Source organism: Pyrus communis, chromosome 2 (assembly GCF_963583255.1).
Source record: "Pyrus communis chromosome 2, drPyrComm1.1, whole genome shotgun sequence".
Taxonomy (NCBI): Eukaryota; Viridiplantae; Streptophyta; class Magnoliopsida; order Rosales; family Rosaceae; genus Pyrus; species Pyrus communis.
The window spans coordinates 9,525,461-9,538,083 of record NC_084804.1 but is presented as its reverse complement, the minus strand read 5'-3'; the positions used below and the strand labels follow the sequence as shown (position 1 = coordinate 9,538,083).

General features: G+C 36.4%; 1 pseudogene; it reads left to right on the top strand.

The window, feature by feature from the left end:
• The first annotated feature begins 9,944 nt into the window (after positions 1–9,944).
• On the top strand, positions 9,945–11,607 carry LOC137726588 (stemmadenine O-acetyltransferase-like; annotated as a pseudogene).
• Positions 11,608–12,623: the final 1,016 nt, after the last annotated feature.

Here is a 12,623-nt window from a genome sequence, read left to right as displayed (position 1 = left end):
GCACCCACAACTGGAGGAGTCAAGAAGCCTGACCGCTACCGCCCTGGAATCTTCGCTCTTCCGTAAGTTTTCAACACAATATAGTTCAAATCCTCTGAATCATGTTCTTGAATTTTACAATTATGTATCGTGTTCTTTGCATTTCGTTATCTGAACTCTATTCGTTGAATTTGGTTACCTAAATCGTGCCTAATATTTGATGTGGCCAGTGGCTTTGTTGTATGGCTGGCTGATGTGATTTGGGAGTGTTTTTAGTTAATGGGAGACAAGGGACAAAGGTGTGGGGCAGCGAACTCAAGTGGGATTAGGAATTTAGGATAGTAGAGTATTTGCTAATTTATAGGATTAGAAGTCTTCCTTTAGTTGTCTTGGTGTGATGAAAAAAAAAATGGGTGAGTAATTTTAACTCCTGTTTAAGGTAATAACATGTGAATTGTTCTCAGGTATATTGGAACTAAATTTTTCATGATGCTCTTTCCTTTTCTTCTCAGTGAAAAAACATACTAAAGCAACAACGTTATGGTGGTGGGAATAAGCATTCTCAGGTATGTATGGATGTGTCATATGAATTAGGTGGCTGGTGTTGAAGCATCAGTCAATAAAAAACAGATAGGATCTCAGATATTATACATTAATCCATACATAATGTTTTTGTTATCTGCCCTGCATCAAGGTGAGAAAGGCCTTCTTTATTTCCGGCTCAATTATTAATTGAAAACTCATTCATATTTTTTCATAGAAATTCTGTCATTATGCACTGCTGTTTAATTGCTCTTTTTGGGTTTTCTAGCCAAAAAGTAGGTCAGGGTATATTTATTTAGCTCCCCTGATTTTCTTTTTTAATTTATTTTTTGTTTATTTTGTTAGGTGATGCAGTTTGATCGAATCAGGTTGAATTGAATAATCCTTGAAGTGACAAGAAGGAGCTGACTGAGCAAGTAATAATTCTTAATTACTTACATGTTTTCATTTTAATTTATGATTTGATTGTCCCTCATAGAAATTTCGAGCTCCATAATTGTTGGACCATTGATGTGTTATGAGTATTGATTAGTGTGTAAATATAGTGTATGGGTGTTAAGTAATTCAGATGTTATAGACGATCTCAGAAGGGAAGGGGTATCCCTTTCTTCTTTTTTCTCTTGAACTCTCTCTATCAAAAAACTAAAACACGGCCGCCAGTTTTCTTATCCTTTAATCGCCGATCTCCTCAGGTTTGCCTCAAGCCGGCGAAGGAATCAGGGGAACAGAACCCAGACTATAAGAGGTATATTTTCACATCCCTAAATTTTTATTTTATTTTATTAATTTCAATCAGATCTGAGAATTTCTAAGTCATGGATCTATGAATAGTGTGTGTTGAGTCTCTGAGCATCTCTATTTTTTTTTGCATCAAATGTTCTCTGTAGTGTCTCTGTGTGTTTGTGCATCCATGTATGAATATGATCTCTGCAAGCTCATTATTGTCCTGGGAAACCACCTAAATTATTGATTCCTTGCTTTCTACGTACAATGTTATCAAGTTCTATTTTCAAATTTTCTGATTTTGGGGTGAAGGGAGTGCTAATATAGTAATTTTCAGGTATTTTGTGTCTTTTGGGTAACTTTGTGATATGCAGTTGATTTTATGAATTGATTTATGGTGGAATGCACTGACATAAGTTATTGTTTTTGTTAATGCAGATGACGGAAATTGACCCGAGTTCAAACTGAAACAATATGATTATATTGGTTATGGTGAGAACTCAGAACCCTTTCTTAATCTTTCCTGTTTTTGGAATTGAGAAATTGGGTTAATTTTATGATGATTCACCGAGAATTTGTTAATCTCTTTAATGCATATGAGATAGTGTTTCTGCTTTGTAGGATCTATTTCTGGTCTTTAGAAATTGCTTGATTTGGTATTGTCAAATGGTATATGAATTTCCATGTTCACTTTGTCGGTATGTTGTTGTAGTAGTTTAATTGGATGTGATATAAATTGAGGTGTTGACATGAAATCGGACACAGGTAGTTTTCCTTGATTTCACAGGATAAAGTTGTCGTTTGATTTATGCTATAAATGATAACCAAATTAAGTTGAATGAGTTGTCACAATCAGAGACGGCTGATGGCATTTTGAACTGCTCAGATGCAACTGAAGTGGAGAAGGATAGCTCAGTGGCTTCCTAAGGTGCAATGCTACTTCAGAATGCTTTAGTTAAGAAGCCAGCAGAATCAAATGACAATCTTGGGCCAAGAAAGAAATCATTATCTGATATTGGGAACCTACTGCTATGCTTCATTATCCTTTTTGAACCCTGCTTTATTTTTCTTAAAGAACTAAAATGTTTTATAGTGAGTACTTTGTTCTCTACTCTATTAATTTTCTTACCCTTATATGGGACTGTTTGCGCTTCAGAAGTATTTTTTTAAGGTACTTATGACTCCTAATTGCTATTTTGCATTCAAAATATACTCTATTGCTTGCTTGGGTTTACCCCTTGGAGCATTTCATTACGTTTCTCCTTACTCTCTGACGAAAAAATTTTAAACCCTATATAGGTGAATGCAGACGCTGCAAAACCTGCCTTAAAGAACTGTAGATGCTGAAGACAAAAAAGAAGCAAAGGATGCATTGTAAGCATACGGTTGAGATATGGAAGAGAACATTATTCTTCATTTGCCTACGCTTTTTCCTACAAATTTAATTTATATGCTTGAAACTTACAGTGTCATATCATAATTCAATACGAATATATTTGGATTATTGGATAAGCATCGGCCAATTGGAAGGTTATTGACTTTTCTTATAAAGAAATCAAAGTCGTCATCTCATTTTTGACGTTGAAGATTTGGTTGCATTTTAATATTTATAGGCCAAGATGAAAGAAAAAGATTAGGCTAATTGTTTATGAGCCCCTAAAATCTATAGTGACCTATTGGAAATTATATGATATTTTAGATGTCCTAAAGGTTAACGTGCCAAGTCATTATGCTGGCACTATTCTGTTTTAGTATTTGTTGGATTAGAATGTACTCATTGTTTTAAGTGAGTATTATTTTTGAACTCTTATGGAGTTTCTTTGGCATGGCAAGTTAAGTTGCATATCCTTTTTTTCGTTAACGGAATTCATTATCTTGCTATATTGGCAATTAGCAGTGTGTGACAATTGGTAAAGTGTACGAATAAATGTGTGGAAGTTTGAATTGTATAGATGAAAGTGAATTTTAACAACTCTAACAATTGAATTTGTAACACAGTTTAGCAATTTTTTTCAAAAACTAACTATTTCTGCCAAATACTCAAGTATTGTCTTCTACTTTTCTACTTTCCCTTTTCTGTGTTTTCCCCATGTAGTAGGCTGATTACATGAAACAATGAGTATAATACTGATAATGCAATATGATCTACAAATGAATGGTTTCTTATACCATGCATATCCATATGTAGCAAGCAAAGTTTCACTTAATTGGTTATTATATTTGATTGAGTTAAACTTGAATTTCTGGATTTTGACTTTTAGTTTGTTTCTCTGTTGCAGAGTTGTCTTCATTTCATTCCAGTGACTCTTTAAATAGGTCCAAGAACTCACTAAATAGGTAATTGTCTTATATCTTCTTCTCTCTTTGTGTTTATATTTATTTTTCCTGAGTTGTGTTCGAATATGACAAAGAAGAACTACAAGGGCAGCTAAGAATATCCAGCAATCCATTACCGGTTGAACAATTAATTGGCCATATATCTTAGTACAGTTAGGTCAGGTTTTTGGGGATGGTTGTCTCTCTATATATTTGTTTCATTTTCTCTCATTTTGGGTATTCTTCTCTGTACTGTGTATTTATTCTTTGTTTTAAGGTCAGTTGCCTATTTTTATTTTATGTTTTTTTTTTGTGGGTTTTCAATTCGTTAATTTGTGACTCTGTTTAGATTTTAATTTCTTCTTTCGTTTATGATTAAATCGATGTTGGGTTTTGGTTGTTGAAAATATAATGCTTAAGCTTCTTGGCATTTTTCTGGGATTTTTAGGCTTTCAGTTGCAAGGGTAACAGAAAACCCTAAAATCCCAGAAATCGGTATTGGTATTTGTATTAATGAATTTCCATTTCTCTCCCAAAACAATTTGTTAATTGAAAATTGTTTTCTTTCTACAGAAGGTGGTAGTGAAATTGGATTTACATAACGACAGAGAAAATAAAAAGGCCTTGAAAGCAGCCTCCAACCTTACAGGTATCAATTTTTTCTTTTAAGCATGTTGTTTTAATTTGGCTCCGTGAAAAACTTAGAAAATAATAAAAATGTAAAAACAATTCTGAATTATTTTTCATTCATCAGGACCCACTAAGTTCTTTGTATTGGTTGAGAAGTTAATGAAAATTTGTCAAGTTTTATGTTTTTATGTATGCTTATTGTGTATAAAATGATCCGTGTCTGTAAAAATTGAACCTTTGGCTTATTTCTATTCAAAAATGAAGTTTTTCGATCTGCTTTTTCATATTGTGGGATGAGTGTTTTGTAAAAACTTGACCTTTGGCTCATACATGTGTAAACCTGAGGATTTGGAGTTGTTTTCTCTGTTGGTTATGAATTTTAGGTGACTAAATTGGTGGTTTCATATATTAAGTTAAGTTACAAAGTAGATTTTTCCTTCGTTTTGGAAAAGTGTGTAGCTGAGATTATTTTGAAGTTCCTGTTCATTACAATATTATGATTTTGATAAGAGCTTTGTCTACATGTTTTTTTTTTTTAGTAATGGTTTACTTGGTTAGAAGAAACTCTTTGAGGTTATGTTAAAATCTATTTTGTGGATGAATCTAATTAGTTAAATTTGTCGGGTTTAAGTTATGTAAGAAATTTAATTGCAAAGTTGAGTCTTTTCTTTTCTGAGTTATGTTAATAATTCTACCTAATTTTTTTGTAAATTCATGGTTGGGTTTAAGTTATATTATTAAACATGGATCATTCAAGTCTCAGTACAACTGGATGTTTGTTTACTTGCAAAAAAATTTTGTGCATAGAAGTTTGTTTCTGCTTCTCAGGTTCTTTGTCCCCGAGTTTATTAATTGTGTTTTTCTCTATTCATTTGGGCTGTCTCAGTGATTGAAGATCTTAGCCAAGGTTCTTTCCCAATCATTTCAAGCTAGATTAGTTGATGAGTGATGCTCTTTGTACTGGTGTGGTATCATTGGTGCTCACTTTGTATTTTTCCAATCACTATATATCTGCTCAACTCTTGGGTCAATTATTTGCCAGTAGGAATGTTTAATTGCTTGATCAATGATGTCGATTCAATTTGAAGAAGAAATAGTATTTTTGTTCAATAGGGATTGAGACTCACATATGAGTAAGATGTCCCAATTGTTCATTGATTCTTAGGTGCTATGTCTTTTTAGTTGCTTTGTGTAGAAACTATTCATGCCTATTGCGCCTAATACATTCAAGTCCCGCAGCAACGCGCGGGCATATTTTCTCGTTTATCCTACAATACTAGTTGCATATGGTTCAATTTTAGTAGGTTGAGTCTGACTTGTCCTAACTTAATTCAACGCGCTATTCGATACCTAAACTCAAATGTAAATTACTAATTCCTATTGGATTGGATGTTGAGTTTCTACTTATGTGTCTTGGTTCGAAACTCTCCCTTTTCCTCAATTAATGTAATAGTTTGGAACTCTCCCCTCACTCTTTAATAATAGTAATTTTTTCTTTCTAAAAAAGGACATGATAGAATGCATGTGAGGTAAGTTTTTTTGAGGTCGTGGTTTAGAAAGGGAAAATTGTTGTGTAGTGCTGTTGGAAAGTTAAATCTTGTATTATGAGAAAAGTTTGGTCTATTTTCAATTAGTTTTGGAGTGCAATTTCAACTTTTTTCATGTAAGAGAAAGAAAAAGTAAACAAAGGGTCAATAATGAGTGATGGATTGCCCTGACATTCTTAGTCAACCACCTGCGTCTCAAATTCAAACCCTTCTCCCTTCACTAGTGTAGATTAGTAGAGTTTTGTAATATACTTCAATATTTTTCTTTCTTGTGTTTTTTGGGAATCTACATTTGGATCATTTCGGATGTTTGGTTAACTCATTTCTTTATATTAATTTTCAATTACAGGTTGGTACTTGGTTGCTTGACTTCTAACCCTTTTGTTAGCTCATATGAGTAATTGTGTGCGTGTTGTATTCTCTTTTGTTGTGATGAAATTTTGTTTGAGATATGGATAATATCTAATACATTTTGGCCTCTACTTAGCTGCATCATTGTACAAGGCTCCCATTCTATTTGAATTGTTAGCACCGTTTACATACAAATACAAATCGGAAGATTTAAATCCTGGAACGAAGGGTTAGTTGATCTCAGTTCTACAACAACTTAGACATTGATTAAAACCACAACATTCAATAATCGAAAAGCAATTGCACAAATTTAAAACTACAATTACCTGATCTCGGCATCAGCTTTGGCAGTGTCACTTTCGGTATAAATCTTATAAATCTTAAAACATGAGACACCAACTGTTTAAAATATCGAAAAACAATGTCAGAAGTTAATAAATCACCTCCACAAGAACATAAAACCAGCAGAAGAACCAAGAATTGCGGTTCCACACCACGGGAGCACGTCGAGTTTTCTTTTCCCACCGGATTCTGTCCTATGCCGAATATTGGCTGAAAAATTAAGAAAACCAAGCAGGGTTTCGCAGATGACAGAACTGATTTCATCCAAAAGAAAAACCAGAGAAAGAAATCAAAGAAAGTTAGCCGGGAATGGAAAACCTTTAGGGATTTTTTCGGACCTTAGCAGCCAACATTTTGCTTCTCTCTTGAAGTGTCCTAGTGCTCTGCCGATGATCCAATTTCTAGAAAAAACAGAGAGAATTTCAATCAATTCAAGATAATATTCAAGAGAAAGCAACTTCCACAAAAGAAACCCATAAGTAATTCAAATTTCAAAACGCAGCCCTAATTGAATTGATTTTTTGAATAAACTAGAAAATATGTCCGCGCGTTGCTGCGGGACTTAAAGGAGGATGTTTACAACATAGATTTGAGGCATATGATCCCGACATCAGGACTCTACAACATATATATTCTTGAGTCTTCTCAGTATAGGTATCATTTCCTTGTTCATATCTTTTCTTAGTAATCCTTCCATATTATTCTTAGTAGTTATATGCTCTGAACACGATTCCGTATCGATTTTTATCTTTCTAATTAAATATTTTATCACTATACATGTTTTTAATGGCTTCGTCACCTTCAGGTGTCGGCCAGCACGTGCTTACCCTGGTATTTAGGGATATCAGGATTGGGGCGTGTCATTCCGGACCACTCAACGGAATCCAAACTAGGATATGATTCCGGACCACTTAACGGAACTGCATGCAGAGTAGAAAGGATTCCGGACCTCTCAACGGAATCCGAGTGGATACGATTCTGGACCACTCAACAGAATTGCAAAGTATAATTCATATCGAACCACTCAATGAAATCCCTTCTACTTGGATGTGACTATCGTGTCGTTATTTACAAATTTTCTAAACAACGAAATTGTTATTAAAAGTCCAAAATTGTCAGTGCCACTCTAGTCGCTTTCTTATTTGTTTTTTTACTAATGAGAAATACAGAGATTTTTCTATGAAAATTTCCGAATTCTAATGAAGTCGTGTAGGAACAGATGATAATGAATGCATGATGGAGATTATTAGCCGCGGAAGTCTTGGCACACCAACTAGTCTTTGGTGGAAAATCCAATGGCAGTGGAGACTTTGAATAGTGAGTCTCCTCCAGCATCTGTTAGAGAGCAGATTTGAAAGGGATTGGAAGAGAGAAGAAATAGGCAATTGGCAAAGCAATTGACTCATTGAGGATGATTTTTTATTTGTGGTAATTTTTTAAGGGCATTTTGATATAGATGCCTCAAATTTGAATTTTTTTAATCAAACATCTATAACTTTTAAACTTTTGATCAAACACTCTTCTACTAATTTTTAATTAAAAATTATGATTTTTATTGTATTTAATTAACCAACTAGTTCAGAAAATAATATCACAAATATTCTAAAATCACCACAAACATCCTATCTTATCTTATCATAATTCAGTCAAAATGAATTTTTCTTATTCAAATAATTTGTTGTCTTAAATTCTAAAAACACATAAACATCCTATTAACATAAAATTATGAAATATAACATGCACTCCAGATGCTATTTTTAACTCCTTGTTCCTTGAGATCAGAGTAGATACAGGTTGCTTTTGTATACTCAGTTCTAACCTTTGGCCTCCATTTTTGGTCACTCACCTCTAGCGTGTTGTTTGTTTGCCTTTCTTCTACCTGAACAGTAAGTAGAATTACCACAGAGATGATAGTAATATTTGAACCTCCGTACCTTCCCAGAGGGTTTTTACTCCTGCTCCATAGTTCAGATTTAGAAGTAGGTAGCCTTCCTTTAATTCCATTCACTGTGTTAGGTGACTTCCTATAATAAATGCCCCCAACCCCTTCCATAACGTACCGTTTGGTACGTGGGACGGGACGGAACAGAGTGGGACAAGGCGTTCCGTCCCACGTTTGGTGCGCCTAAAACGGGTGGAATGAGCTGTTCCACGGGACGAGTTTTGGGTGAATTTTCGTTTCACCTCACCCCCTTGGAACGACTCGTTCCACATCCGTGGAACACAAAATTATAACCTCTCCGTCTCCTTCTTCTTCCTCCTTGTTTCCATCCGAGGGCATCTTTGCTCCCGCTCCATTCTGTTCCGTCCTGTCCTGTCCCATCCCATCCCATTTCGTTCCGTCCCGTCCCGTCTGCATACCAAACGATACCTAAAGGCTTGGTGGAAGAACAGCACCAAACCCAACACCCACACCCCAAAACACCTAAACAATTCGGAGAAACCAACCCCCAACCGAAATAACTCTCCCAACCCTACCAAGATTAACCACCAGTCACACCACCCTAGAAAACCAAAGAAAAGAGAAATACAGAAAACGGGAAACCAAACACACTCCCACACGGAGAGAAGGAACACTCACCATGGAGGGCTCTCACAACGGAGAGAAAAAAACTTTTTATGTGGTTGCCCAGTTGGTATCTTCACTGGCGTTGAAACAAAATGATTTTGTGAGCAATTTGTAGTCAAGTTGGGAGAGAGAAATAGAGTGATTTTTCCAGAAAAAGAGAGAAAAAAAATGTGAGAGAAAAAAAAAAAAAAAAAAAAAAAAAAAGAGGAAAGAGAGATAAAGAAGAAAGGGAGAAGGGATGATATGAGTGAAAATCGAGAGAGAAGGAGAGGGAAGTTAATGAGACCTGTTGGACTCGCGTGGCGCGTCAGGTGTTAGGTTCTCGTAGGGCTCCCACAATGTCTATAAATATGATCCCATTTACAAATTTATAACATTCTATAACTTTTAATCAAACATCTATAACTTTTAAACTTTTGATCAAACATTCTTCTACTAATTTTTAATTAAAAATTATGATTTTTATTGTATTTAATTAACCAACTAGTTCAGAAAATAATATCACAAATATTCTAAAATCACCACAAACATCCTATCTTATCTTATCATAATTTAGTCAAAATGAATTTTTCTTATTCAAATAATTTGTTGTCTTAAATTCTAAAAACACATAAACATCCTATTAACATAAAATTATGAAATATAACATGCACTCCAGATGCTATTTCTAACTCCTTGTTCCTTGAGATCAGAGTAGATACAGGTTGCTTTTGTATACTCAGTTCTAACCTTTGGCCTCCATTTTTGGTCACTCACCTCTAGCGTGTTGTTTGTTTGCCTTTCTTCTACCTGAACAGTAAGTAGAATTACCACAGAGATGATAGTAATATTTGAACCTCCGTACCTTCCCAGAGGGTTTTTACTCCTGCTCCATAGTTCAGATTTAGCAGTAGGTAGCCTTCCTTTAATTCCATTCACTGTGTTAGGTGACTTCCTATAATAAATGGAGAGAGGATGATATGAGTGAAAATCGAGAGAGAAAGAGAGGGAAGTTAATGAGACCTGTTGGACTCGCGTGGCGCGTCAGGTGTTAGGTTCTCGTAGGGCTCCCACAATGTCTATAAATATGATCCCATTTACAAATTTAGTTTTACCATCCCATTCCAGAAGGTATCAACTTGAGCCGAAGAAAATGGCCACCGAATCCATCGAGGTTGAAATCGTCGATACACAAACAGTTAAACCATCCTCCCCAACTCCTCAAGCCCTCAGAAATTTTAAGCTCTATCTTTTGGATTTATTTATGCCTGGAATTTACATCAAATTCCTTCTCTTCTATCCCAATGTTGCTAGTACTACTACAACTCATACTGCCAAGGCCATTAATGACAAATATCAGCATCTAATAGAATCATTAGCTAAAACTCTCACTCACTACTACCCTTTCGCAGGAAGAATAAAAAGTAATGTCGCAGTCGAATGTAATGATGACGGAGCTCAAGTCGTGAAAGCCCATGTCAAGTGCTCTTTATCAGACATTTTCGAACGCCCAGATCCAGAGATGTTAACACGATTGCTTCCAACTGGGGCTGAGTCCACAGAACCAGAAGCAGAAGCAGGCCCGCGCGCATTGCTTTATGTACAAGTCAACTTGTTTGAGTGTGGTGGAATGGCAGTTGGGTTAGGCTTTTCACATAAGATTGCTGATGTCTCAACTGTATGCACATTCATCCAGTGTTGGGCAGCAACAGCCCTTCAATCCAACAAGGTAATCCTTCCCCAATTTGGCGGTGTTGCGTCTTCTTTTCCACCCCTAGATTTCCCTCTGGGAGTCACCATCCGAGAAGGAAAAGCCCGTAACAAGGAGGTATGTGTTTGATAACTCAAAGATTTCCGTTCTCCAATCTGAAACATCCAGTTCACTTGTTCCAAAACCAACAAGGGTAGAAGCCGTTTCAGCACTCATTTGGAGATGTGCAATTGAAGCATCGTCAAAGTCGTCACCAAACACGTTGTGTTCTAGTCCAATAAGGCCATCCACGCTTCGTCTAGCAGTGAACTTGCGCAAAATGGTTACGCCGCCCTTTCCAGATAACATGGCTGGGAATTTTTCTCTTTCGGCTATACCAAAGGCTGTAGAGAGTACTTCCAATGTGTTGGATTTAAAAGACTTGGTTGTCAAAATCCGGGCCGGGATTGAAGAAATGAAAGAAGCTGCTACAAAAGTATTTGATCCTAATGAGGCAATGCAAGTGTTGACCGAATACCTGACAATCCCACTGAAAGATCAGGAGATTGAAACTTATTACTGCTCCAGTTGGTGTAGGTTTCCTTTCTATGAAACAGATTTCGGATGGGGAAAGCCGTCATGGGTGAGCGGTCCTAGTCTTGTAGTAAAGAATATGTTTCATTTGGTGGACAAAAGAGATTGCAAAGGGATTGAAGCATGGTTGACTCTCAGCGAAGAGAAGATGGCATTATTTGAAAGCAACATGGAGCTGCTGGCATATGCTTCTCTGAATCCAAGGGTCACCTATTGAGTTTGGCACTTGGTAGACAATAATCCTCTTCTCTCCTTGTCTTTAATTTTGTGTTTTCAATAAATAGTGGATCACTGGCTTTTGGTGATAGCCAGCTTGTTCCTCTAGCCCAATAAGAAATTGTGGGTGTTAAACGTGTTAGGAGTCCTTTAACCACTAGGGTTAAGCTTCCTAGTTTCTAGGTCAACTTTGTAGTCGTTAATAATTCCTATTATTAAGGAACCAGTATTGTTTCACGTTCAGTCTTTAACCTTAGTCAGATACCACGATTCTAGGTGCTGTAAAATCGTGGGTTGTTACTTTCATTCAGTTATCTTGTAAGGCTATAAGTAGCCGGTGTTATCTTTGAATTCAATTAGATTATTCTCCCAGAAACCAAGTGTGTATTGAACTTCCTTCTCTCAGTTTCTCAAAGTTTTTCTGGTTTTTAACATCTGGTATCAGAGCCCCACCACGGGGCCTGATTTAAAGTCTGACAGTAAACACGAGTGCAGTAAGAAGGAGCAGCGATATGGCAGGAGAAAGTAGTTTTGTGCAGCCAGCCATTCCTAAGCTTGATGGGCACTATGATCATTGGAGCATGCTGATGGAGAATTTTCTGCGATCCAAAGAATACTGGAGTTTGATAGAAACTGGGGTCCCTGCAGTAGCAGAAGGAGTGGATCCTACAGAGGTACAGAAGAAGACAATCGAAGATCTAAGGCTAAAGGATCTAAAGGCAAAGAATTATCTGTTTCAAGCCATCGAACGATCGATCTTGGAGACAATTTTGAAAAAGGACACAACAAAAGACATTTGGGACTCCTTGAAGCAAAAATATCAAGGCATGGCTCGAGTCAAACGTGCACAGCTGCAAGCTCTTCGCAAAGAGTTTGAAGTACTCCACATGAGGGTGGATGAGTCTGTTAATGGGTACTTTGCTCGAACTCTCACCATTGCCAACAAGATGAGAGTGCACGGTGAACAGATGGGTGATGTGGTAGTCATCGAGAAGATCTTAAGGTCCATGACTCCAAAGTTTGATTACGTTGTGTGCTCCATTGAGGAATCAAATGATATAGACAGTTTGTCCATTGACGAACTTCAAAGCAGTCTATTGGTTCATGAGCAAAGAATGTGTAGGCATACTGAGGATGAACAAGC